Raw genomic sequence first — 22542 nt, 5'->3', positions numbered from 1 at the left:
GCTGCTAAGTTGCTTCAGTCGTGTCCGACTCTGTGCGACCCCATAGATGGAAGCCCACCAGGCTCCCCTGTCCTAATGGATTGTTATTCAGGCAGAAGAAAGATGAGAACAGATTAAACTTCCAAGAAACAAGAAATAATAAAGGGAAATGATAAAAAGTAAATATGCGTGTTAATTTAATGTAAAGATGACTAAATATATGTAAGAATTATATTAAATGCTTAACATATTAAAAATTAAAATACATGACAACAATCACTAATAACACAGGAAGGAGTATATAGGGTTAAAGAGTAATTAAACCAAGGATATTATTTGTGAACTAAGATGTTCTTCAAAGATCAAGACTATAGAAATTTAATTTTGACTGTTCCAGAACTCAGGAAATACTGTGCACATATGCCTTCTAGAAAAATATACTGGAGAACTAGCTTCATCCAAACAGAAAAACTTTGGCAAAAAGACATAGTATTTCATATATTTAGTTGTAGAGCTAAAGTAGGGTGTGGATTCATTAACAATTGCATTAACATAAACATGTATGTTACATAAACATTGCATGTTATGGCAAAATGAGGAAACAGTGAGGAAATGAGAATAGGGTCATTGAATGTTTTATAGATGACAGATCAAGACATATGATACTATCTGTAACTGACGTAACAGTTAGCAAAAAGGTAAGGGAAAAAAGGTATTAAATAAGGTAACCAGAATAATAAAAATAGAATCTTTTCTGGGTAACAGGTAAGTTTTTAAAAAGTAGAGAGCACAACAAATAGAGATGAAGCTCAATAAACAGTACACAATACTCACAGTAATTACAACATATGGTCTCATAGAACTGACACTAGCTATAAAAGTTAGAATTAATGGGTTTAACTGGCCTGTTAAAAACAAATTTTCAAATTGGTTCATTAGGAAGAACTTAACTCTATATCAGACATGAGATATACCCAAGGAGCAGTGATTCATAAAGGCAATATAATTTTATAAGTGGATAAATGTTTACTAGGTAAATGGAAAAAATAAGAAAACTGTTATTGTAATCCTGACCTGAGATAAGTGAAAAACAAGCCAAAACATTTAATGTGACATATGAAAATAAAATTTAATAGCTATGAATATCTATGTATAAAATAATGGATGAACACCTACATTAAACAAAATCACAAAAGATCCAAAGGGAAATAAATAGAAATATAGTAATAGTAGATACTAACATCACTTTGAGTAAGAGGCTAAACAGACAAATATGTGAGGATCTAAAACATCTCAGTAACATAAGGTCTACTGAGTATGAATTTAACCCAATACTAAAAAATATTATTTCTTTTCTAACATATAGAACTTTAACAGAAATTATTTATGCTGCTAAGTCGCTTCAGTCATGTCCGACTCTGTGCGACCCCATAGACGGCAGCCTACCAGGCTCCCCATCCCTGGGATTCTCCAGGCAAGAACACTGGAGTGGGTGCCATTTCCTTCTCCAGTGCAGGAAAGTGAAAAGTGAAAATGAAGTTGCTCAGTCGTGTCCGACTCTTAGTGACCCCATGGATTGCAGCCCACCAGGCTCTTCCACATACTAAAGCACAAAGAAACATTACTGGGTTACATAAAATAGAAATATGTATTAAGTGTAAATACTGCTAGTAACAGTTCAAAATACAGTGAAAGCAGAAATGAAAAATAGATCTCCAAACCAAAAGGCCTTTTTATATAGAGATAAAAATTATTTACCTTTTTTAAATAAAAAAGTAACAAACCAAAAACCTAAGAGAAAAATGGATAAAAGACAACTCTCAACAAGAGAAAAATTAACCCATAAGCATATAAAAAGATAGTCAATTTCACTTACACTAAAAGAAATGATAAATCTATGGAGGACTTTTGATGGGAGACAGCAAGTTTGTTTACTCTTTAAATGTCCCCCACTAAGAACGCTTACTGGTTCTAAGAGGAAAATAGTGATTATACCAGGGTGAATCTGGCCAACCCCTTGATCAGGTGATCAAAAATTAATTATCACTAATAAAGGGCAGATGGACATGCTGAGTCCTCAGCTGTAAAACTTTCAGGACACATCACCTACATAGTGTTCTGAGTTAGAATGCCTAACCTGAATGTAATCTTGGAGAAACATCAGCCAAACCAATAGTGAGGAACTTTCCATTACAAGAAGGTGCTATCTTACTTTAAAATGTTAATATTGTAAAAGACAAAACAAGAAAAGGCTGTGGAAATGTTTCAGATTAATGGAGATTGAGACAGAAAAACTAAATTCAATACCTAACCCTAGACTGTATCCTGTCCTGGAGGGGAAAGAGGAGTCAGTGGACAAAACTGGAATTTGAATGGTAAATTATCCTATCAGAATTAACGTTGATAACTGTACCGTAGCCATTTAATGGCTTTATTCTTAGGAAATGAATTTTAAGTTATTTGTGGGTAAAAAGCCATAATGTAATTTACCAACAAATGGTTCAAAAAAATGCATATCTAGAGCACAGATGCACAAATAGTCAAATTGATGGAATAAACATTATCAATAGATAATTTGATAAGTCTGAGTAAACAATTTACAGGAGTTATTTTTTTAATTGTATTCATTTTTATTTTTTATTTTTTAATTTTATTTTATTTTTAAACTTTACAATATTGTATTAGTTTTGCCAAATATCGAAATGAATCCACCACAGGTATACATGTTTTTATTTTTGCAACTTTTTTATATTTTGAAGTTATTTCCAAATAATAGATTAAAAACATAAAATAACTTGAGTTTTTTAAATTAAATTTATTTATTTTAATTAGAGGCTGATTACTTTACAATATTGTATTGGTTTTGCCATACATGAACATGAATCTGCCACGGGTGTACACGTGTTCCCCATCCTGAACCCCCCTCCCACCTCCCTCCCCAAACCATTCCTCTGGGTCATCCCAGTGCACCAGCCCCAAGCTTCCTGTATCCTGCATCGAACCTGGACTGGTGATTCGTTTCTTATATGATATTATACATGTTTCAATGCCATTCTCCCAAATCATCCCCCACCCCACACACAGAATCCAGAAGACTGTTCTATACATCTGTATCTCTTTTGCTGTCTCCCATACAGGGTTATCGTTACTATCTTTCTAAATTCCATATATATGTGTTAGTATACTGTATTGGTGTTTTTCTTTCTGGCTTACTTCACTCTATATAATCGGCTCCAATTTCATCCACCTCATTAGAACTGATTCAAATGTATTCTTCTTAATGGCTGAGTAATATTCAGTTGTGTATATGTACCACAGCTTTCTTATCCATTCATCTGCTGATGGACATCTAGGTTGTTTCCAAATAATTTGAGTTTAATTTTCAGGATATTATAAGAAAGGACTTTTGCCCATGTTTTCATTGATTCATCCATTCATTTCTAAATACTTATTGAGTGCTCACTGGAGACTGGTACTGAGCTTAGGCAGTGGAGATATTGTAATGAAAAGAAGGAATAATGTCATTATCCTATGGGAAAATGCATGGTAGGAAGGAGACATTAAACAAGTAATAACAGTAAAAACTGTATACATCAAATGGGATAACTGCTATAAAGGATTGATAGATATATACTACTAAATATAAAATAGATGAACAAGGACCTACTGTACAGCACAGAGAACTATATTCAGTATCTATACTGAATATAATAATAATCTAATACGGAAAAGATTCTGATAAGTGTGCATATATGTATAATGTATATATAACTGAATCACTTTGATGTCAGATCAGATCAGATTAGTCGCTCAGTCATGTCCGACTCTTTGCGACCCCATGAATCACAGCATGCCAGGCCTCCCTGTCCATCACCAACTCCCGGAGTTCACTCAGACTCACGTCCATCGAGTCAGTGATGCCATCCAGCCATCTCATCCTCTGTCGTCCCCTTCTCCTCCTGCCCCCAATCCCTCCCAGCATCAGAGTCTTTTCCAATGAGTCAACTCTTTGCATGAGGTGGCCAAAGTACTGGAGTTTCAGCTTTAGCATCAGTCCTTCCAAAGAAATCCCAGGGCTGATCTCCTTCAGAATGGACTGGTTGGATCTCCTTGCAGGCCAAGGGACTCTCAAGAGTCTTCTCCAACACCACACTTCAAAAGCATCAATTCTTCGGTGCTCAGCCTTCTTCACAGTCCAACTCTCACATCCATACATGACCACTGGAAAAACCGTAGCCTTGACTAGACGAACCTTTGTTGGCAAAGTAATGTCTCTGCTTTTGAATATGCTATCTAGGGTGATCATAACTTTCCTTCCAAGGAGTAAGCGTCTTTTAATTTCATGGCTGCAGTCACCATCTGCAGTGATTTTGGAGCCCAGAAAAATAAAGTCTGACACTGTTTCCACTGTTTCCCCATCTATTTCCTGTGAAGTGGTGGGACTGGATGCCATGATCTTCGTTTTCTGAATGTTGAGCTTTAAGCCAACTTTTTCACTCTCCACTTTCACTTTCATCAAGAGGCTTTTGAGTTCCTCTTCACTTTCTGCCATAAGGGTGGTGTCATCTGCAGATCTGAGGTTATTGATATTTCTCCCGGCAATCTTGATTCCAGTTTGTGTTTCTTCCAGTCCAGTGTTTCTCATGAAAGACAGTATACTAAGCACTTAACATGCATCACTTGAATTATTCTTATATTAACTCTATGTGGTAAGAAATTATTATGCCAATTTTACAGAGAGAACCAAAGCAGAAAGATAAAGTAACTTAGTGAAAGTCTCATGGGAAGAAACTGTATACCCAGAATTTAAACCTAAGTCAGAGTGAGTTCAGAGCCCATTACTCATAACTAACGTTGTTTATGGCTAAGTGTTTCCCATGAAGTGGTGGGACCGGATGCCATGATCTTCGTTGTACATCTGAAACAAATCATTGTAAATCAACTGTACTTCAATTAAAAAAAAAAAAAAGTGCAGGTTGTTAGCACTCTTGAGTCACTCTTCAGTGATTTAACCTCTTGGTCAGAACTACTGAATGAAAAGAAAGGAATCCACACCAGCTAGATCACTTAGAGTGTATACTGCTCATTCTTCTTTTGCCTCTTTCCCATCTCTATCTTCCTACCCACAATTCTGTTCTTTCTTTTTTTTTTTTTTTTTAACTCTTTCTCTGCCCCACTCTATGCCCTTGGGCTGGCCACTATAAACTAGTAGGATCCCTTCCAGTGGGTCTGGAGTATGGGGCACAGAGGTCTGGATGTTACCTGGCTCTCTTTCTGCCTCATCTGTGGTTTCTGCAGTGGATGAGTCTGTCTTTACAGCTCTTTTTGGGAAAACTTGTTCTCCAGTGCTCCCTCTTCTTGCTCCCTCAGACCTAGTGGTGATAAAATCCTCCTTCTGTCGGGTACCTTAATCTCTGTTATTGGTTCTTTTAATTTTTCCTCAATCACTCTGAATATGCCCTTAATTAAATTCTGCTGAAAAATGGCAGCCAAGTAAGCCTTCTGTTTTCTGTGGGGACTCTGGCTGATATAGAGCACTTCTCTATTAACTCCAATTAGAACTAAGATCCAGACCTCAGTTCCTGACTTGGTTTCTTGAAACAGATGTAGTGAGAAAATGTCATTGTTAAGAAGTCACCTTACACTAAGTGAATGAACCTGGAAAGAGAAAAAGCTGGTGTTTGTAATAGAGAAATAAAGCAGGTGTGCAGAAACTAGAGACTGCAAGTGAAAGTCACATGGGTTCTGAGGGCCCTGTACTTTTTGTTTTTTTTTTAATTGAAGTACAGTTGATTTACAATGTTGTGTTGGTTTCAGATGTACATCAAAGTGATTCAGTTATATATACATTATACATATGTACACTTTGCAGAATCTTTTCCATAATAGATTATTATATTCAGTATATATACTGAATATAGTTACTTGTGCTATACAGTAGGTCCTTATTTATCTATCTTATATTTAGCAGCATATATCTATTAATCTTTATAGCAGTTATCCTATTTGATGTATATGGTTCTTACTGTTATTGTTTAATGTCTGCTTCCCACCATGCATTTTCCCATAGGATAATGACCATATTCCTTCTTTTCACTACAGAAAAGGGTTCATTCCTGCATTTGTGTCCAGTGAAACACTAATATTAGTGTCATAAATTACCCCATTATTTTCTAAGAACAGCCCAAGCCAGTTTTATTTATAGTGCTATGAAATTTTCCTTTGTGTTTGAGTTTTTGCTTCCTCTTCAAAACTTGTCAAAACTGTGTTGATAGAGTTCTCAACGTTTTTCTACTAGAATAGAAAAGTAAAAACACATAAAGTAACTTAAAAAATACTCTGGGAGGGTATATAACATTTTTTTCCTTTTTTCTACTGTGTATAGGACTGTGACAGGATTTATTTTTCTCTGCATTGTCTTAATTTATTGATAAGTACATCACAAAGTAGCACATAGACAATGTATTTTCACTTTAAAAGTTATTAAGATAATCTAAAACTGGATGTAAAAATAACTTTCAATTTTTTTCTTGGGTTATGACTGAGAAGGTGATATTAGACATAATTTTATTCTATCCATTCCACTTATACTTGAGAAAAAAATGAGCAGATTTAAAATCATGGCATCTGGTCCCATCACTTCATGGGAAATAGATGGGGAAACAGTGGAAACAGTGTCAGACTTTATTTTTTGGAGCTACAAAATCACTGCAGATGGTGATTGCAGCCATGAAATTAAAAGACGCTTACTCCTTGGAAGGAAAGTTATGACCACTCTAGATAGCATATTCAAAAGCAGAGACATTACTTTGCCAACAAAGGTCTGTCTAGTCAAGGCTATGGTTTTTCCTGTGGTCATGTATGGATGTGAGAGTTGGACTGTGAAGAAGGCTGAGTGCTGAAGAATTGATGCTTTTGAAGTGTGGTGTTGGAGAAGACTCTTGAGAGTCCCTTGGACTGCAAGGAGATCCAACCAGTCCATTCTAAAGGACATGGGTCCTGGGTGTTCATTGGAAGAACTGATGCTAAAGCTGAGACTCCAATACTTTGGCCACCTCATGCGAAGAGTTGACTCATTGGAAAAGACTCTGATGCTGGGAGGGATTGGGGGCAGGAGGAAAAGAGGATGACAGAAGTTGAGATAGCCGGATGACATCACCGACTCAATGGACATGAGTTTAAGTGAACTCCGGGAGTTGGTAATGGACAGGGAGGCCTGGTGTGCTGCAATTCATGGGGTCACAAGAATCGGACACAACTGAGTAACTGAACTGAACTGAATGAATATTTTATATTTAAAATGAAAAAAAATATAATAATCCATTATATTATGCTGTTCAGTTCATTCGCTCAGTTGTGTCTGACTCTTTGCAACCCCATGAATCGCAGCACGCCAGGCCTCCCTGTCCATCACCAACTCCCGGAGTTCACTCAAATGTAAATTACATCCATTGAGTCGGTGATGCCACCCAATCATCTCATCCTCTGTCGTCCCCTTTTTCTCCTGCCCCCAATCCCTCCCAGCATCAGAGTCTTTTCCAATGAGTCAACTCTTCGCATGAGGTGGCCAAAGTACTGGAGTTTCAGCTTTAGCATCATTCCTTCCAAAGAACACCCAGGCTGATCTCCTTTAGAATGGACTGGTAGGACCTCCTTGCAGTCCAAGGGACTCTCAAGAGTTTTCTCCAACACCACAGTCCAAAACCATCGATTCTTTGGCACTCAGCTTTCTTCACAGTCTAACTCTCACGTCCATACGTGACCACTGGAAAAACCATAGCCTTGACTAGATGGACCTTTGTTGGCAAAGTAATGTCTCTGCTTTTCAATATGCTGTCTAGGTTGGTCATAATTTTCCTTCCAAGGAGTAAGCATCTTTTAATTTCATGGCTGCAGTCACCATCTGCAGTGATTTTGGAGCCCAGAAAAATAAAGTCTGACACTGTTTCCACTGTTTCCCCATCTATTTCCCATGAAGTGATGGGACCGGATGCCATGATCTTCATTTTCTGAATGTTGAGCTTTAAGCAAACCTTTTCACTCTCCTCTTTCACTTTCATCAAGAGGCTTTTGAGTTCCTCTTCACTTTCTGCCATATAAGGGTGGTGTCATCTGCATATCAAGGTTATTGATATTTCTCCTGGCAATCTGGATTCCAACTTGTGTTTCTTCCAGCCCAGCATTTCTCATGATGTACTCTGCATATAAGTTAAATAAGCAGGGTAACAATATACAGCCTTGACGTACTCCTTTTCCTATTTGGAACCAGTCTGTTGTTCCATGTCCAGTTCTAACTGTTGCTTCCTGACCTGCATATAGGTTTCTCAAGAGGCAGGTCATGTGGTCTGGTATTCCCATCTCTTTCAGAATTTTCCACAGTTTATTGTGATCCACACAGTCAAAGGCTTTGGCATAGTCAATAAAGCAGAAGTAGATGTTTTTCTGGAACTCTCTTGCTTTTTCAATGATCCAGCAGATGTTGGCAATTTGATCTCTGGTTCCTCTGCCTTTTCTAAAACCAGCTTGAACATATGGAAGTTTTCGGTTCACGTTTGCTGAAGCCTGGCTTGGAGAATTTTGAGCATTACTTTACTAGCGTGTGAGATGAGTGCAATTGTGTGGTAGTTTGAGCATTCTTTGGCATTGCCTTTCTTTGGGATTGGAATGAAAACTGACCTTTTCCAGTCCTGTGGCCACTGCTGAGTTTTCCAAATTTGCTGGCCTATTGAGTACAGCACTTTCACAGCATCATCTTTCAGGATTTGAAATAGCTCAACTGGAATTCTATCACCTCCACTAGCTTTGTTCATAGTGATGCTTTGTAAGGCCCACTTGACTTCACATTCCAGGATGTCTGGCTCTAGGTGAGTGATCATACCATTGTGATTATCAGTATTGCATAGGGACCTGGAATGTTAGTTCCATGAATCAAGGTAAATTGGAAGTGGTCAAACAGGAGATGGCAAGAGTGAATGTTGACATTCTAGGAATCAGCAAACTAAAATGGACTGGAATGGGTGAATTTAACTCAGATGACCATTGTATCTACTATGTGGGTAGGAATCCCTCAGAAGAAATGGAGTAGCATCATTGTCAATAAGAGAGTCTGAAATGCAGTACTTGGATGCAATCTCAAAAAAGACAGAATGATCTCTGTTCATTTCCAAGGCAAACCATTCAATATCACAGTAATCCAATTCTATGCCCCAACCAGTAATGCTGAAGAAGCTGAAGCTGAATGGTTCTATGAAGACCTACAAGACTTTTTAGAACTAACACCCAAAAAAGATGTCCTTTTCATTATAGGGGACTGGAATTCAAAAGTAGGAAGTCAAGAAACATCTGGAGTAACAGGCAAATTTGGCCTTGGAACACGGAATGAAGCAGAGCAAAGGCTAATAGAGTTCTGCCAAGAGAATGCACTGGTCATAGCAAACACCCTCTTCCAATAACACAAGAGAAGACTCTACACATGGACATCACCAGATGGTCAACACCGAAATCAGATTGATTATATTCTTTGCAGCTAAAGATGGAGAAGCTTTATACAGTGAGCAAAAACAAGACCGGGAGCTGACTGTGGCTCAGATCGTGAAGTCCTTATTGCCAAATTCAGACTTAAATTGAAGAAAGTAGGGAAAACCACTAGACCATTCAGGTATGACCTAAATCAAATCCCTTATGATTATACAGTGGAAGTGAGAAATAGATTTAAGGGACTAGATCTGATAGACAGAGTGCCTGATGAACTATGGACTGAGGTTTGTGACATTGTACAGGAGACAGGGATCAAGACCATCCCCATGGAAAAGAAATGCAAAAAAGCAAAATGGCTGTCTGGGGAGGCCTTACAAATATTATGCTGTAGTATGATATATAAAATACTGTACTCACTCTCAGTTGAAACTCTCCCATGGATTCAGTATTGATGGGGATTTCTTATTGTTTAATGATGTGCTTTCAAGCCTTTTCTACCTAACTGGTCAACCCATAACAAGCCTCATGAATCATAACTTAAACAGCCAGGGGAAGAGTTTTCATCTATAATTATGGAAAGATAATTAAGCAAATGTATTTTTAAAATTATGCATGCTTATAGAAAATTAGAAAATCTTAATGGGCTGTTATAAATCTGCCAATGAGTGGCTGTAAATACTTTGTGGAAGTAAATGTAGTGAAGGGAGACTGCTAAAATCAGAGAACTGGCTTCTCTTTGTGCATTTTGTTGTTGGTTGTGGCTTTAGTTTCTCTGTCAATGTATGTGGGGAAATGACTCCATTTATAAATCCCCTGCCTGTCTCATCCAGTGATTGTGAGACTTTTTGTGGTTAGGGGATGTGTAAGTACATTAATGTGTAAAGGTTCTTGCAGCCAAGTTGTAATTGTTATGTTTAGATTACAACACAAAGGGGATCATTTTCTCCCCCTTTTTTCAATATGGTGAAGCTGAGGTTCAGGGGTTTTTTTATTATTGCAGTAATGATACAAATTGATAGTGTTTTTGAGTATTTACCAAGTCCTAGGCATCAAACAGTTGACTCATTGGAAAAGACACTGATGCTGGGAGGGATTGGGGGCAGGAGGAGAAGGGGACGACAGAGGATGAGATGGCTGGATGGCATCACTGACTTGATGGATGTGAGTTTGAGTGAACTCCAGGACTTGGTGATGGACAGGGAGGCCTGGTGTGCTGTGATTCATGGGGTCACAAAGAGTCGGACATGACTGAGAGACTGAACTGAAGTGAGGCATTGTAGTGTGGTTAGATAATGTGCCAACAGTTGGGTAGTCATCCAGAGGTGATGAGTGGATGTGTTAACAACATCTTATGACAAGTTTCCTGTATTTTCCACTATTAATTGTGGGTTTCAGATTTATACTCATTTCCTAAATCTGTTTTATCCAAGTACATTCAGATTCGTATTTGAGTGCAATATGAGTTTTTTTCTTAAGCCTGTTGAAGAAGCAACAGTCATTTCTGGTGAAGAGTGTGAAGGAAGACTTGGAGAAATTGATCTCAGGATGGCAGATGTATGGTGGGGAGGGTGTTACTCCTTTGATGTGCTTAGTCAGGCTGTGAGTGACGTGGTTCCCTGACTGTCCTTACCTACTTCTGTGATAACTTTTTTGATCAAGGGAAATTAATAACAACTTAATTCCTGGGAATAAATAGTCATTTCCCAGACTTTCAGAAGAAAAGGAGTAGATACAAAATTTTGGGGTGCTTCAGGTTTTGGAACACACAGTAAACACAGTTTAAGATAAATAAACTATTAATAGCTCATGTTTGTGTCAGACTTGATAACATACACGGTCATTTCATGTATGTATGTGTGTGTGTATGTGTGTGTGTGTGTATACATGTGTGTCTGTGTATATTTAATTGTGAGAGTTCTGAGATGTCGGTATGGTGAAAATCATTCTTTTCCATATGGTGGAAATGAAGTGTAGATGTTATTACTGTATTAGTAGTAATGCTAATAACTACTGTAAATTCTACTGCCTTTTAATGAAATGAAAGGACAAAGTGGAACGGCAAAGTAAACGGGGTTGACTGGATCATTCCTGAGGAATGAAGAGGTAGGAGAGGTTATAACCTTTTGGCTCCAATTGCTTGCTTATGCAATAAAAGGGTATAATATTACCTTGGAATAAGTGAGTAGATCAGTAACCGAATGAATTTGTATTACATATCTAATCTATCATTTAAAGAGTCTAGTTAAAGTACAATTCTATCAGTGGTTCTACTTGTGTTTTTTCATAAGGCCCTGCATTTTTAGAAATTAAAGAATATATTTACTGTTGAGAATATGTGCATATGTGTGTAGTTTTTCATTTAATGTGTCACAAAAAATAGTTCTTGATGCATTATTGAACAGAATCTAGCAAATATCATATGCTGAGATGTTAGAAACATCTGTTCTTTCATCCAACTGTATAATAAACCTCCCATGCTTATGTAATTTATTCTAATACTTGTGTCTTCAGAATTTCAGTGATGTATCTATGTATTCTCTGAAAGCATCATAGCTTGAAATGCATTTTAGTCACTATCCCATATTCAGTGAGTAATTTCAGCCATGTGTTTACTGCTTCAGGTAGATCAAGTGCTGACTGCAAAGTCATGACCATTTTGGGGCTTGCACTAGGGAATAAAGAATCCCAAAAGAGATTTTTCATTTTTTAGATTATATTTTATGAAATTTGTCATATCTAGGATAAAGAATTACATGGCTCACTGTAACATTGTAGAGATTTGTCTTTAGATTATAGATGGTGACACTTTCAGGGTACTGACGACTATATAATTGATTAGCTATTATCTCAAGTTACAGTGTATACTAGGACAATGTTATTGGTAAAAGTAGTGAATATAGATGTAGATCTAGATTTAAAATCTTGACAAATCCATGTTCTTGGAGCCTACTCTTGTTGCATGTGGACTGTTGTAGGTTTAATCTCAAAGCTGACAGAGAGCTTATACTTAGAATGGAAAGAATATTGACTCTGCTTCTGTTTGCTGCCTACTCGTGTTTTCATATTAGTATTATATCTAAACTGATTTTTTTGCAGGAAATTTTAAAGTGTTTTTTTTTTTTTTTTTTAAACAAGGGTTAATTTGGTCAAATACAGGCAACACAACCAATTTTGGACATGCCTGGTCTAGACGACTTGGTAGAGGAAAAACCAGTGGCTAACACATTGTATTTCTTTCTTTCTTTCTTTTCTTTTCTTTTTTTTTTTTACTTTACAATATTGTATTTGTTTTGCCATACATCAACATGCATCTGCCATGGGTGTACACACGTTCCCCATCCTGAACCCCCCTCCCACCTCCCTCCCCAAACCATCCCTCTGGGTCATCCCAGTGCACCAGCTCTGAGCATCCTGTATCATGCATCGAACCTGGACTGGCAATTTGTTTCACATACAATATTATACGTGTTTCGATGCCATTCTCCCAAATCATCCCACCCTCGCCTTCTGCCACAGAGTCCAAAAGACTGTTCTATACATCTGTGTCTCTTTTGCTGTCTCACATACAGGGTTATCATTACCATCTTTCTAAATGCCATATATATGTGTTAGTATACTGTATTGGTGTTTTTCTTTCTGGCTTACTTTACTCTATAATAGGCTCCAGTTTCACCCACCTCATTAGAACTGATTCAAGTGCATTCTTTTTAATGGCTGAGTAATACTCCATTGTGTATATGTACCACTGCTTTCTTATCCATTCATCTGCTGATGGACATCTAGGTTGCTTCCATGTCCTGGCTATTATAAACAGTGCTGCGATGAACATTGGGGTACACGTGTCTCTTTCCCTTCTGGTTTCCTCAGTGTGTATGCCCGGGAGTGGGATTGCTGGGTCATAAGGCAGTTCTATTTCCAGTTTTTTAAGGAATCTTCACACTGTTCTCCATAGTGGCTGTACTAGTTTGCATTCCCACCAACAGCGTAAGAGGGTTCCCTTTTCTCCACACCCTCTCCAGCATTTATTGCTTGTAGACTTTTTTTTGATAGCAGCCATTCTCACTGGCATGAAATGGTACCTCATTGTGGTTTTGATTTGCATTTTTCTGATAATGAGTTTCTGATGTTGAGCATCTTTTCATGTGTTTGTTAGCCATCTGTATGTCTTCTTTGGAGAAATGTCTGTTTAGTTCTTTGGCCCATTTTTTGATTGGGTCATTTTTTTTCCTGGAATTGAGCTGCAGGAGTTGTTTGTATATTTTTGAGATTAGTTGTTCGTTAGTTGCTTCATTTACTATTATTTTCTCCCATTCTGAAGCCTGTCTTTTCACCTTGCTTATAGTTTCCTTTGTTGTGCAGAAGCTTTTAATTTTAATTAGGTCCCATTTGTTTATTTTTGCTTTTATTTCCAATATTCTGGGAGGTGGGTCATAGAGGATCCTGCTGTGATGTATGTCGGAGAGTGTCTTGCCTATGTTCTCCTCTAGGAGTATTATAGTTTCTGGTCTTACATTTAGATCTTTAATCCATTTTGAGTTTATTTTTGTGTATAGAAACACATTGAATTTCAATGAATCTGCTTCTGAATCTTGAGGTTCTAAGACTTCTTGGTTTTTACTTTTTAGGTAAAAAATCTTTTTTCCCCCAGCTTTACTGAGATATAAATGTCAACATAAATTTAAGAGGTACAACACAATGATACAATACATGTATGTATACATTGTGAAATGGTTCTCACTCTGCTTTACTTAAATGAATTTAGTTAGCAACTTTCTGCTCACATATATACACATTTTTTTTCCCCTTATGATGAGAACTTCTATGATTTATTCTCTTGGTGGTGGTTTAGTCGCCAAGTTGTGTCTGACTCTTGCGACCCCAAGGGCTGTAGCCTGCCAGGCCCCTCTGTCCATGGGATTTCTCCAGGCAAGAATACTGGAATGGGTTGCCATTTCCTTCTCCATTTATTCTCTTAGCAGGTTTCAAGTATACAATACAGTCTTGTTAACTATGGCCACCATGCTGTACATTACACTCCTGGAACTTATTTATGTTATAGTTGTTAAGTTTGTACATTTTGACCATCTTTACCCCATTCCCTGCTTCTCACGTTCTACCTGTGGTAACTTTCATTCTGGTCTCTGCTTCTATGAGTTTTTTTTTTTAAGATTCCACATATAAGTGATAATATATATTCTTATATATACACCAACATATTCCTCAAACACAGAGATTTTAGAAAACAGATAATATGCTTGTTACCAGTTATTAGTATTATCTGATGGGGCTGGGGGGAAGATATGTGATTTACAGGAAATCCTTTGCCCCAAAATCTGTCATTCTGGCTTCAGTTTTCTACTAGATTCACTCTTTTGCATCAGCAGGAAGCATGTATAGAATCATCCCTTACTCAAAACTACATTACTTTACTAACTCTATTATTGATATTCATGTGTGGATATTTTCTATATATTTTGTTTCCTATGTCAGACCAGATAAGATATAAAAATGAAGCTATCTATAACTAATATAAAACCATATCCTTCCTGGTTGAGTTTACCTCATCAGCATTAGATGGATTTTTCTTTCAAAAAAATTCTGATCATCTTCAGAAAATAAAACATCACAACTGCTTCTTAACCATAGTCATACTTGTTACTTCCTGGTTTCTTAGCTTTAATGATGACTATTCTTCCATGACACTGATGCCCTTCAAAGGCACTGCTATCAAAGCCTAAAGGTAGTTGCTTCTATCTGCCTGTCAAGGTTGTCTGTACTCATGGTTCAGAGAGCTGGTGTCTGAAATGAGGGCACTGAAGCTGCACATAACTCAGTGCAAAGGGCATGACTTTTGTGGCTGTTTCCACCTATTGGTGTCATCACTGAGGCTACAAAAGATTGGTGAAGGCAGGATGGTGATATCTCATGTGAAGTCATCTTGTATTTCACTTAGCCTGAGGACTGGAGTAGCCCTGTGTTGAACCCAAGTAGATGCTAATGTTTATTCAGGAAATAATGAATCTTACAGCATAAAATTACATATTAATGACCTCATTCTACTATTTGTAGAACTTATGAAAATTGTAATTAATTGGGTTTGCATGTAATTGTTTATTTACCCCCTAGTTTTAAAACTATCTCCCTACCAAGTAAGCATCATGAATTGAGATCTCAAACCATGTTTAACAGCATCATTCTCTTTGCATCTTGGAAGATCATAGTTAAAACTGTAGGATAACCTGAGTCTTTCTTCTCAGTCTGGTCTATTGTACTCAATCAAACATTTGTGCTTCAGCTTCTATTTCTTAGGATGGAATTTTCCCCCATGATGCTCCTTTGTCCTTTAGGAACATAAACTCTTAAAGTGCTTCTCTCAAATTTCTGCATATTTGCCTAGGCACTCTACATCCATGGCCTGGATATGAACTACAAATGTGAAAGCACAGACTTCTGTTATTACCAATGAGACTGGAAGAAGACAGGAGACAACGTGTCTTGTACCACTCTGAATAAAGCAGAGTGAGAAATGCAAAGCCTTGTTCTGAGTGCTGGGTGACACATTAGAGCTGGAAGATTTGAGAAATTGTGGGTTTGAACTTTTTTTTTTAATAAATTATTACTAGTAATGATGATGTCCTTTTTGTTACCCTTGCATTTTCACATTTATTGCTTGGAGTAGATCTAGGTAGTTCTGTAAGAAGAAAGGGACAAGACAAATGTGCTTTGTGAGCAGCAAAGTGACAAAACATTAATGGCCCAAATGAGAATATATGGGAGAGCCAAGGGCACAATTAATGGAAAAATACAGAGTACTCAGGATTCATGCTGCTAATTTTAATCTCTGAAATTTGAAATGTGTGGTACAGCTTTCTAATATATACCAATTACTGGCTTCTACTGGCCTATTGGAAGTATCTGCTGAAGTCACATGAATTGAATTTGACCAATGGGACTTTATTTCAAAGTAAAAAGATGGTGTAATAAATTCAATTTGGGTTGGATTGGGTAAGTGAAAAGCTTAGTCATGGAGTAGCAGAGAAAGACATGATCAACAGCAACAGGAACTTAGATACAGGAAACAACTAGCTTGCAAAAAAAGTGCCCATCACTCACTGCCTGAGGATTGAAGTAGCCTCACTTAGTGAGAATGAATGATCCAAGGTACAATGAAATTTTAAAGTGCCTCAGAATTGCCCCAAACAAGACCCCATGTCTCTCAATGTATCTGTTTCTGTGTGTGCTTTGAATGCATGTTCAACAGATGGTGGAAACCTTTGGACTCTTTGGGAGAGATGACCAATCTCACAGTAGGGAAGGGGAGGATATCCTCTTTAGGCCCAAGAGGAAAGGACTGAGCTACTTTCTAAGCAGACATCAGTCTATTCAGGAGACATCTGCAGGGACTGAGTTACACTCTCCTTGTAACAACTGTGTCTTGCCACAATATCACTGATCAAAGGGAGCTCCTCTAAGTGGTAAATACTACGCCATTTCTTTCAGAAATCATAACATCATGCCACGACTGGTGCATTTAAGCAAGCTCTGCTGTTGCTGCTGCTGCTAAGTTGCTGCAGTCGTGTGTGACTCTGTGCGACCCCATAGACAGCCTCCTACCAGGCTCCCCCATCCCTGGGATTCTCTAGGCAAGAACACTGGAGTGGGTTGCCATTTCCTTCTCCAATGCATGAAAGTGAAAAGTGAAAGTGAAGTCACTCAGTCGTGTCTGACTCTTAGTGACCTCATAGACTGCAGCCTTCCAGGCTCCTCCGTCCATGGGATTTTCCAGGCGAGAGTACTGGAGTGGGGTGCCATTGCCTTCTCCGAAGCAAGCTCTAAGAGAAGTGAAATGTGGATACATAAGACATTAGTGATTCCCAGACCTGAATTCAAGGAACCAGGATAGGATCTGAAACTAAGAACTATGACTCAAAAGAAGGTTTAATAGTTGAGGAACATGAAGCTTTTTATTTCTTTCTTTATTATTAGTCTTTTGGGTTAGTTTAGTTGCTTAAGGTAAATATAAGCTTACTTTCTTGCAAAATCTCAGTGAATGACTTTCACTCAGGCCACCAGGCTATCTGGGGCTTGCCAGGTGTTGAAGAACACCTGGCAAGCCCCAGATAGGTAAAGAACCTATAGGTAAAGAACCTGCCTGCCAATGCAGAAGACTTAAGAGATGCAGTTCAATCCATGGGTTGGAAAGATCGCACGGAGAAGGAAATGGCAGCCCACTCCAGTATTCTTGCCAGGAGAATCCCATAGGCAGCGGAGCCTGGTGGGCTATGGTCCATTGGGTCACAAAGAGTCAGACATGACTGAAGTGACTTCACACGCACATGAGGCTATGTAGAAGATGGGTGAAGCCAGAAGATATATGACCTCTTTGAAAGATGTGTGTGTTTCTTTCTCGTTTTTTTTTTTTTTTTTTATTCACTCATTGGCTGTGGTGAGTCTTCCTTGCTGCACTGAGGCTTTTCTATAGTAGGGGTGCACCAACTTCTCATTGTGTTGACTTCTCTTTTAGGGGATCATGGGCTCCAGGCACATGGGCTTCAGTAGTTGCGGCATACAGATCCAGTAGTTGGGGCTCTTGGACTCTAGAGCATTAGCTTAGAAGTTGCAGAACATGGGCCTAGTTGCCTGCAGCATGTGGGAAATTCCCAGATCAGGGATTGAGCTGGAATCCCCTGAATTGTCAGGTGGTCTCTTAACCACCTGACCACCAAAGAAGCCCCAGACCAGCTTGTTTACTAAGACTATAAAATCTGTAGCAAAAAGATTAACTTGCAAGTGAAAGCATTTTTTATTTGTTGTGTCAGCTATGTGTCACTGTGGGCTGTAAGAAACATCAAAATTTGTTGGTACTGGTTGTAGGAGATTCAAGGGGACAGTTTTCATTCAGGGTCTGCCAGTGATCTAAAACAGATGGTTGACTTTTAGTAAAATTTAGAGATTAAAAACAAATACAAAAAGAATAGGAGAATAGAAGAAAGGGGAAAAAAGGAAGGATGGAAGGAAGAGAACACAGGGAAAAATGACAAAGCAAAAGGCAGTAGGAGAGGAAAAGATCACATATTCCTGTTGACCCTCATTTCCCTGTCTAGATATTTTCCAGATGTCTCAAAATTTTTAATTCATTTTTTTACTATCAGGGACAATTTTTAGTGTTTCTCATTATATAGGTCTACACTAAGAAAGTTTGTATATTCTACTGAATATATAGTATAATTTATGTGATACTACTTCTGTTATAGGTTTTGAATTACTGAACATAGATCGATTACTCTCATTTCCAATGTCAGAAACTCTAGATTGAGACAATTACTTCTGACTTCTCTGATCATTTCAGGATATTAATCCTGTTAACTCTGGAACCATAGTGTAGGTTAGAAAAACCATAGAACTGCTCAAGAGTTCTCTGGATCTGCCAAAGTTGGCTTTTGGCCACTGGGCGCTCCCTCCCCCTGTTGCTCATCTGCATTTCTGGTTTGTCCTGTGCCCGTACCCTCCAGTACCCTTCCTCAAGAAGTTCTCAGGGCACGATTTTTTCGGCTTTCTTTCCTTTGATTCCCTGAGAATCTAAATATATTGTCTCTGGCTCTTAGATGTTCTTTTCTTAGCATTCAGCTTTGTGAAAGTAGGAATAAAGCAATTTAAAATAAAACAATTGTAGCTACATTATGCTATTTTAAGTACTTATTTTTGGTAAGCCATCAAAAAAATATGGTATTTGACTCTTACTATATTCTTAAAATTTATAGTCTCTGGAAAACATAACTTCTTCTAATTTATATATTCTATCACTGTGTGTATGAAATTATTCAGAATACTGATAAGGTCCTGCATGAGGTATAAATTGGATGCTACTGCCTTTTATCATAGGTTTCATAAACTAAGAGGAGAATGGCCTGAAATAAATTTTCTTCTGTAAAACTTCAAACCTCTTCTTACTTTCAACTTGTTTGATTTTATTAATTTCTGGGAATGTATTCTTTTCTTCTAGGTTGTCCAATTTGTTGGCATGTAATTGCTCAAAGTAGCATCTTATGATACTTATATCAGTTGGAACTTTCTGTGATATCAGTTGGAGCTTCTTTCTTTTTTAAAAAGTGTGTTTTAATTTGGCTGTCTCAGTTGAAGCATGCAGGATCTTTAGTTGAGGCATGTGGAATCTAGTTCTCTGACCAGGGATCAAACCTGAGCCCTTGCATTAGGAGCACTGAGTCTTAGCCACTGGACCACCAGGGAAGTCCTGAAACTTCTCTTTCATTTCTGAGTTTTGTCTTGGTGAGTCTAGCTAAAGGCTTGTCAGTTTTGTTTATCATTTTAAAGAACCAGTTCTTAGTTTTTATATTTATATATGAATATAAAATCTTAGTTCTTATATATATATATATAAATGTAAGTATACATTTATAAATTTATACATGTAAGTAGAGTGTAAAAATCGCCTACCATTACTGTATTGCTGTCAAATTCTCCCTTTTTATGTCTATTAATACTTGCTTTAGATACTTATAATTTCTTTATTGTGTGCATATGTATTTATAAATGTTTTATCTTGTGGCTGAATTGACCCCTATATTATTATAATGTCCTTCTTTGTCTTTTATTACGCTTTCGGTTTTGGAATCTAATTTTTTTGACACGTGTAGTTGCACCAGTTTTATTTTCATTTCCATTTGCATGGAGTATCTTTTTCCATGTCTTTAATTTCAGTCTCTAAGTGTCCTTACTTCTGAAGTGGATCTTTTCTAGGCAGTCTATAGATGTGTCTTGTTTTTTCTTTATTCTCTGTCATTTGTATAATTTAGCCCATTTACGTTTAAAGTAATCAAGTAATCATTGGTAGATTTATATTTGCTACTTTGTTATTGTTTGCTATTTTTGTTTTCCTTTCTGTTCCTTTCTTCTTTCTCCTTTGCCTTGTAGTTTGACACCTTTCTTTAGCTCAGTGTTTAGATTCCTTTCTGGTTTTCTTTTGTGTATTTATTACAAGTTTTTGCTTTGTGATTACTGTGTGGTTCACATACTATGTATATAATAACCTAAGTTGATAGCAACTTAAATTTGAACACATTCCAAATCTATTTTTATTGCCCCCTACATCTTACAGTTTTGCTACTTTACACACTTAAAAGTTTTATATATCTTTTGACTATTTATTAATCTACAGTGTTTGCTATAAATTTACCTTTTCCAGTGAGATTTTTACCTTTATGTTTTCTTGTTATTGTGCCATTTCTTTTCAGCTTTCCATGTAAAATTTCTTGTTGGACTGATGTAGTAGTGATAAATTACTTTAGTTTTTGCTTGTTTGAAAAGCTCTTTATCTTTTCTTCAAATCTAAATGATAACCTTGCTGAATAGAGTATTTTTGGTTGGAAGTTTTTTTCTTTCCCTTTATCACTTTAAATATGTCATGCTGCTTCCTTCTGTCCTGCAAAGTTTCTGCTGAGAAATCTGCTTATAACTTTATAAAGTTTCCTTATAAATAGTAATTTGTTTTTATCTTGCTGTTTTTGGAAATTCCTCTTTAACTTTAAAAATTTTAATCATAGTTTGTCTTGGTATGGATATCCTTAGTTTCATCTTATTTGGAAACTTTGGCTCTTTCTGGACCTAGATGTCTGTTTTCTTCCCTAAGTTAGGTAAATTTTCAGGCATTTTTTTTCTTTTTCTTTTTTCCTTTCTTTTCCATTTTATCCCTTTCCTTTGCTTTTTTTTTTAAACCATTATTTCTTCAAATACGATTTCTGCCATCTTTTCTTTTCTTCTTCTAGGACCTCTATAATGTGAATGTTATTCTGCTTGATGTTGTCCAAGAGGTTCCTTAATTATCTTCATGTGTTAAATTCTTTTTTTTCCCCAATTGGTGCTTTGTGTGGGTGAGTTCCACTGCCTTATTTTGAAGCTTGCTGAACCATTCTTCTGCTTTTTAAGTCTGCTCTTGAACCCCTCCAGTGCATTTATCATTAGTATTCACCTCTGTGACTTCTGTTTGATACTTTCTTATGTTTTCTATCTCTTTGTTGAAGTTCTCATTGTGTTCACCCATTCTTCCTAGTTCAGTGGGCATCTTGAGGATCTTTATTTCAAATTATTTTTTAAGTCACTCTCTGTTACCTCATTTTGCTTGAGTCTCTGTGTCTGTTTCTCTGTATTTGATGAAACAGCTACCTCTTTGTCTTGAAGAAGTCTCTCTGTGTATGATAATTCTCCTTGTTTAATCTTACCCTTGGTTGTCTCCAGACCTTTGAGATTGTCTATACTGCCTGATTTATTCTTAATGGGCTCCATTTGTTGAGGGTATCCCAAGAGCTGTCAGTATTCAACTGGAAGAATCTTGTTTAGCACCTAGGCTTCCTAGGTGGTGGCGCAAGTGGTAAAGAATCTGCCACAGTGCAGGAGACCTGGGTTTGATCCCTGGGTCAAAAAGATCCCCTGGAGAAGGAACTCTTCCCCAGGTAAGAGTAGGTAATCATTGACTACAAGTCGGTAGTTATTTCTAGTCCAGTATTTTTGCTGGAGAATTCCGTGGCTAGAGGAGCCTGGTGGGCTACAGTCCATGGGGTTGCAGAGTCTAACATGACTGAGCGACTACCATTTTCACTATAGTATCAGGCTGATTGGCCAGAACCTCAGGCAGCAGCTTTTAAACAACTTTTAAGCTATATAAATATATGCTGTTCTGTGAGGCCTTCAGGTGTCAAGTCAAAATCTGGAGGTGTCTTCCGGGAGACAGTTGTGAAAATTGAGGTTCTAGAAGAGTATGTGAGCTCCTTTCTGGGAGATTTCATTGAGCCACAGTGAGACCTGGGATATTTGTGAAGTTGATGTCTCCATATGTTACCTGAGAGTGCTTCCTTAGTCTCTAGATGTAAGGGAAACTCAAAGTCTGTGCTTCTAGCAAATAGACTATTTTCACAGAAAGAATGAGTTTGTGTTTTAGTCTGTTCTCTATGCAGTGCCCTGAGGCTGGTGGCTTGGCAAGAACAGTCTTTCCGGTTATTACTCCTGTGGAGTTCAGGAACGTCAGCTCCCTTGACCACCAGAGCGAGATGATGGAGTCATGTCCCTTGTATG

The 22542-nt window shown here is 37.5% G+C and overlaps 1 protein-coding gene across 28 annotated transcripts in view; it reads left to right on the top strand.

Annotated features, from left to right (window-relative positions):
- Nucleotides 1-22542, top strand: part of LOC147364479 (uncharacterized) — a 537088-nt gene that overhangs the window by 250553 nt on the left and 263993 nt on the right. Inside the window, exon 3 of one of the 28 annotated variants that reach the window (XR_015134544.1) lies at nucleotides 15854-16080. The exons of the other annotated variants lie outside the window; for them this stretch is intronic. The gene's annotated coding sequence lies outside the window, so the exon portion shown is untranslated. Of the gene's footprint in view, nucleotides 1-15853; nucleotides 16081-22542 lie in introns of those variants that run through there. 28 annotated transcript variants of the gene reach the window in all.

The sequence above is a fragment of the Bos grunniens genome, chromosome 10 (assembly GCF_055505025.1).
Source record: "Bos grunniens cultivar Pamir isolate PY7600 chromosome 10, Bosgru_T2T1.0, whole genome shotgun sequence".
Lineage (NCBI taxonomy): Eukaryota > Metazoa > Chordata > Mammalia > Artiodactyla > Bovidae > Bos > Bos grunniens.
This window is presented reverse-complemented; position numbering and strand designations above follow the sequence as displayed.